This window comes from Salminus brasiliensis, chromosome 4 (assembly GCF_030463535.1).
Source record: "Salminus brasiliensis chromosome 4, fSalBra1.hap2, whole genome shotgun sequence".
NCBI lineage: Eukaryota > Metazoa > Chordata > Actinopteri > Characiformes > Bryconidae > Salminus > Salminus brasiliensis.
The window spans coordinates 26,929,432-26,935,548 of record NC_132881.1 but is presented as its reverse complement, the minus strand read 5'-3'; the positions used below and the strand labels follow the sequence as shown (position 1 = coordinate 26,935,548).

At 38.7% G+C, this 6,117-nt stretch overlaps 1 pseudogene; it reads left to right on the top strand.

Moving 5' to 3' along the window:
• Positions 1–846: 846 nt before the first annotated feature.
• LOC140554617 (alcohol dehydrogenase 1-like) lies at positions 847–5,226 on the top strand (annotated as a pseudogene).
• The last annotated feature ends 891 nt before the right edge of the window (positions 5,227–6,117 follow it).

Here is a 6,117-nt window from a genome sequence, read left to right as displayed (position 1 = left end):
CATTACTATTTATTCATGGCCTTGAAACCAAGACCTACACATTACTGACCAGCATATGAGCATTTCCATGGTCCTTCACTTTGCCTTGACTTTTTTCCATAGTTTGCCATAACTGACCCTAAACGTAAAAACCTTTCAGATAATGCAAATTAAAAGCTAGAAGCACTTTGGGCCTGTTTACACCTGGCATTAACATGCGTTCCCAGTGTGATCAGATGAGATCTTACTTTTTCATGTAAAAAGAGAAAGAAAAGCAGAGATCCACAGTAATTATTACTTGTATTAATGGTTTTCTGACATACATATTTTTACTTGCGGACAGAATGTGATCACAGAAAACACATTCTGTGTAGACTTGTATTAAATGTGGAGGAGATCTGTCTCTGACCACCTTCGAATATGGTTTGAGTGATCCAAACGTAATCCGTTCACCTTGTGTCTTGGGGGTGATTACATTTGGCTTTTCATGAAGACAAATAAAATCTGAACGTGGTCCGATCATCAAAAACACAGGTTAATGCCAGGTTAAGTGCCAGGCTCACTAATGCCTGACTTATAAGCCTGACTCATAAGTCTTCTCTTGATTTGTAGGAATCTTAATTTTTAGATCATCAGCTGACTTTTGAACCAGAGGGTGCCAAAACCTTTTTACAAATGTTCACTATTTCTATATTATTTCATAAGACATTATTTAAATATGAAGTAATATTGATATATTGATGTGTTTAGGACAAAAGTTTGCATACACAGTATTTTAACCCAAGCTGTTAAAACTGTTTGCATGCACAGTGTTGTAACTGAGAGGCATTTGTTCATTTTTTGTAAGGCTGATTATCACTCTCCAGGCACTCCCTAGAAAGAGAGAGAGAGAGCGAGACAGAGAGACAGAGAGAGAGAGAGATTTTTGCTTGCTCAGTGAGACTTCGGCATTCAAGCATAGAAATTAGTGCCAGATATTCTGCTCTCTTTCCTTCCAAGTTGCAGCACTGAAACATGGCAACCGCAGGAAAGGTAGGAGTTTTTTATTTTGCCGCTCATTCTGTATTTGTATATACTTCTTTAATCCATTTCAGTAAAAATTCAGTACAACCGTATATCAATCAGTCTGTATTGTGTAGATTTGTGACAGACATGCAACAATGTGTTGATGTTTCAAGAACTGTATGTTGTTTAAATGCATGTTTCCAAAGCAATCCCCAAAGACTTTAAATTGCAATTTACATTTTTTAATTTAGTTGAGCCTTATTCCCATTATAATAGTCATAATTTATTGTCCCAGGCATAATTCATTCATAGGTTTATTGTTCGTTTGGATGCACAGCTCCTATTGCTATAAAATATTTGGTATTTGCTATACAAGTGCATATTTACACTGTGTGCAGATTCTTTAAACTTTCAGGAACTTTCATTTACCATCATCCAGCTCATTTACAGAAATAGTTCCTTAAGGAACTGTCTATTTATTCTAAATATAACTTATTTGTATTAGGAGCTGTTGGAGGCTACCCATAGCATGACAGTCTGCAGCCCTACACACGATTTGTATCATATTCAGTAATTGATTTAGCGCTTACTGAAGTTACATAATCACTCTTATTCTTTGCAAGACAAACATTGCATAACAGATGGCTGGAAAAGCTCCATGTGCAGCCAGAGATCATTGGATCCGCACAGTGCACGCCCATTCTGTACTGTAGGCAGAACACAACCTCTATTCACTTCTCTTCACAATTTTAATGTGTGTTTTAGGTGATTAAATGTCGTGCTGCTGTCGCCTGGAAGCCCAGTTCACCTCTGGTGATAGAGGAGATTGAAGTGGCTCCACCTCAGAAGAATGAAATACGCATAAAGGTGAACCTTTTTATGCAGGTGTTCTTTGCTTTTCTGAAAAAAATATCAAACTTACCAATAAACAAAGCAGCAAAACACTTGTTTTGACTAGCGGTGAATGAATACACACACAATATGCTAGTTTTCTTCATGAAAATATACTCAAAGACAGCTCAGCTGCTTAACTTGATTCCTGAAAGTGCAGTACACAAAGGAAAAGATTAATTACAGTAGAAGTTCAATTAATAAATTATTTTTACAATATTAATCTGCTCTGTGTTGTAGATTATAGCCACAGGTGTGTGTCACTCAGACCTGTACTACCTGTTTGAGGCAAAGAACAATGATGGCTTCCCTATCGTCCTGGGCCATGAGGGAGCTGGTGTGGTGGAGAGTGTTGGACCTGGAGTAACTGAGTTCAAACCAGGTCAGAGCATTTCATATTTTCCCCATTATTATTATTATTGATTCTGTTCCTTGTGATTGCATGTTTTCCTTTTGGAATATACTAACAGCGTCTGTACGTGTTTTTAAAGGTGATAGGGTCATCCCTCTTGGTGCCTATCGGTGTGGAGAGTGCAGGTTGTGTAAAAATCCTGAAACTAACATATGTGAGAAATGCTGGTAAGATAACCCACATCAAAGTGGCAAGACATGGAAAGAACAGTTCATATTTGAAACCAATACAACAGAATTGAAGCAGTTCTGAAGTCAATTCAGATTCCTCCGCAACAATGTGGACTGTAGTTGCATTAGACCTCTTGGCCAATTTTGCATGATTTTGCATGATTCCTTCATATTTTTTTGTAACTTTTTAGATGACATGCTCATGAGGGGCCTGTAAAAGTAGTCCAACTGGAAACCAGAAGATTTTGTCTTTGGGGTTCATGTTGGCCTTACATATGGATGCCCACCAGGGTCAGTGATGGGACCTAGGAGGGGTTAAACATTTGGGCCCCATTTGGCTTGTACTCTGCACATGGGGCCTAGATAGGGCACATGTGAGATTAGGGAATAATGGGAATCTGAAATTATGGGAACCCTCAATAATAGCTCAACTGGATCCCAAAAATATCACTGGTAAACACACTCTCAGAGCCCGTGCCAACCTTGCACTTTCCACCCATGTGAGCCCCACATGTTGGCTGGATTCATTCGCCTAAAAATGACAAAATATTTCTATGAGTTAATGCCAGAAGTTGATATTTTTATTTTAATATTTGTATGAACAAAAATATTGATTGGCATCTTAATTAGTTATGGAGTTTTTGCATCTAAGTTGGGCAAGTGTTGGATTTAAGGGTTAAAAAGGAGAATTATTATTTTCACAAGAACGCCTTTTCATGGCACTTTACATGTAGGGCAAGAGGGAGCATAGGTAAAGATGCAATCTGTAGAACATTACACTTGTTTTATTTACAGGTCTAATATTGGGAGTGCCAAGATGTCATCCCCTGACACTCACCTCTCATGCCGAGGTAAGCCAGTCCTGCAGTTTGTGGGCACCAGTACGTTCTCCGAGTACACCGTCCTAAACCAGATTGCTGTAGCAAAGGTCCATCATAATGCCCGGCTTGACCGCGTTTGCCTGTTTGCATGCAGCTTCTGCACTGGCTATGGAGCTGCTGTCAACACTGCCAAGGTATGTACAATGCAGCAGGTACAAGCCACAGTGAAGTTAAGTGGGACATAGTGTGAGTGGATTTACTGTATGGTTTAGTAGGATCTAACACAGCATCTGTGTGCAGTAGGTTTATTAGATAAGGGTCTACAGTGACGGATGCTGTTCATGGACAATGTTCTGGCTTTTCAGAACTAGATTACGTCTAGACTGAAACAGTAAATCACCATTTGCAGTGCAGTTAAGACTGAGACTAAGCATACTGTTTGTTCTTCTTTGTAAAATTCAGAATTTAAAATTTCTACAACCCTGCTATACATGCATACAGGTAATGCCGGGATCAGTGTGTGCAGTGTTCGGGATGGGCACAGTGGGTCTTGCTGCTGTCATGGGCTGCAAGAGTGCTGGAGCCTCCAGGATCATTGCTGTGGACATCAATGAGCAGAAGTTTGAAAAGGCCAAGGTCTTTGGTGCCACAGACTTTGTGAACCCTAAAGCCCACCAGAAGCCGATCAGCGAGGTTCTGATAGAAATGACCAACGGAGGGGTGGATTACTCACTGGAGTGCGTGGGCGATGTGGCTGTTATGGTGAGCTGTGTTTGTGTGTTTTTTATTTGGGGGGGGCTATGGACCATGGATATGGACCATTCTTTCTTGTGTTTCTCTGTAGAGGAGTGCACTGGAGTCATGTGTTAAAGGCTGGGGTGTGAGCGTGATTGTGGGCTGGAATAACATTCAAGACGTCTCAACTCGGCCAATTCAGCTAATCGCTGGAAGGACCCTGAAGGGAAGCCTGTTTGGAGGTAAACAATCTGGGATTGTTCAATTTAATCAATTCAATTCAACTTTATTGTCATTATAGTAGTGCAGGCTTGTACTGAAACAACCAAACACAGTTAGGCTAAGTCTCCGGTGCAGAATAGGTAGGACATACAATAGTGCAAGAACAACAGACAAAGCATGAGAGGGGGTGCATAGACAATAAATACAATAAGTAAAAAAATATACAAATATGTATATGTAAAATACAAATATGTACATGCGCAAATGTTCATGAAGGCTGGTTGATTTAGGTCCAACTAAGTTACTACACTAAGAGTAAACAGAATAAATATGTAGAGAAGTGATGTGCTGTGTATGTAAATGAAGAGTACAACAGGGGTTGCTGAGGAAGACATGTCTGGCTTTGTAAACAGCATCTAATATGTAGAATGTACAGTGCAGTAGCAGCTAGCATTATGAGACTGTGTATGTATATGTGTATGTACATTCCAGGCTATAACGGTAAAGAGGCTATCCCAAAGCTTGTCCTGGATCACATGGCTGGCCGTCTAAACCTGGAGGAGTTTGTGACACTCACTGTAAATCTTGAGCAAATCAATGATGTGGTTGAGCTCATGAAGACTGGGGGCTGGTAAGTGCTTTGTTTTCTTGTATTTCGTTGACTTGTTTTTAGTTTGAAAGTGTGTGAATGTGTAAGTAACAAGTGTTTTCTGTTTTACAGCATTTGAGCCATCGTCAACGTGTCCAAATGAGAAGACGGCAGCAAAAAAAAAAAGTAGTATAACTAGGTTATAATTATAACTATGTATAACTAGGTTATAGTACTAACCAACCCAGCTAACCAACCCAAATCATTAATCATTGTTCTGTGGTCCACTAGATTAGACTTTATATTTCTAATACTAAAATATTATCTCTAATGTTTTTAACAATAGGTGCTATTGTAAGGCCTACAATCTTCTTGAAATAAATTCATTTTTCTCATGTTGTAGCTCAAATGTTATGCAATTGTTATTTACACGTGGAATGGATGTGATTATGTTAAACTGCAGCATGTGAAAGATTTCAATAAAAAAGGAAGCAAACGCCTCCTGCTTTATATCTTTTCAAGGTTAGGGTTAGGTTTAGGATATAAGGTTGTTAGGGTTAGGTTTAGGATATAGTGTTGATTCAAGGTTAGGGTTATGGTTAGGATATAAGGTTGTTAGGGTTAGGTTTAGGATATAGTGTTGATTCAAGGTTAGGGTTATGGTTAGGATATAAGGTTGTTAGGGTTGGGGTTAGGATATAAATGCAGTGTTACATTCAATAGACAGTTATTTACATTTAACTTCAAGTTCAGTTGCATTGTACACATATTCAGTTGAATGTCAGTTAAATGTCTGGTGAGCATCTACGATCTATAATGGACCATTTAACTTTAGATATTATTTAGGATCAACTTCTTGGGACGTTTCCATTTTTTGTGTAAGCAAATCAGCACAGTAGAATAGTGCACCACCACTTCTGTGTTGGCTAACCCTTCCTGCAGAATTGTATCTGTCATGTTTGCTTGTATTTGTTTTGCTTTGCCATTTATGCTAGCATACAAGATATTTTATCTGAGAGTTTCCTGCCTGATGTATTCTAAGAAATCAATTAAGACCTAGCAAGTTCTGAGATTTTACAACTGGAAGTGTGGCTAAATGTTTGCAAATTTTACATTTAGTTTTTGTTTTCTATTTTTAAAAATTATATAACCTCTTAAACTCCTCTGAACCACTGATGACTCCATGCTTTTTTAAATAACTCTGCTTTGCAAAGAGTTACCCATTAGTAATCCCAAGGGTGTTATAAATGACTCAGAACTCAGCACTCAGGGTTAATGAATTATGAATGAACT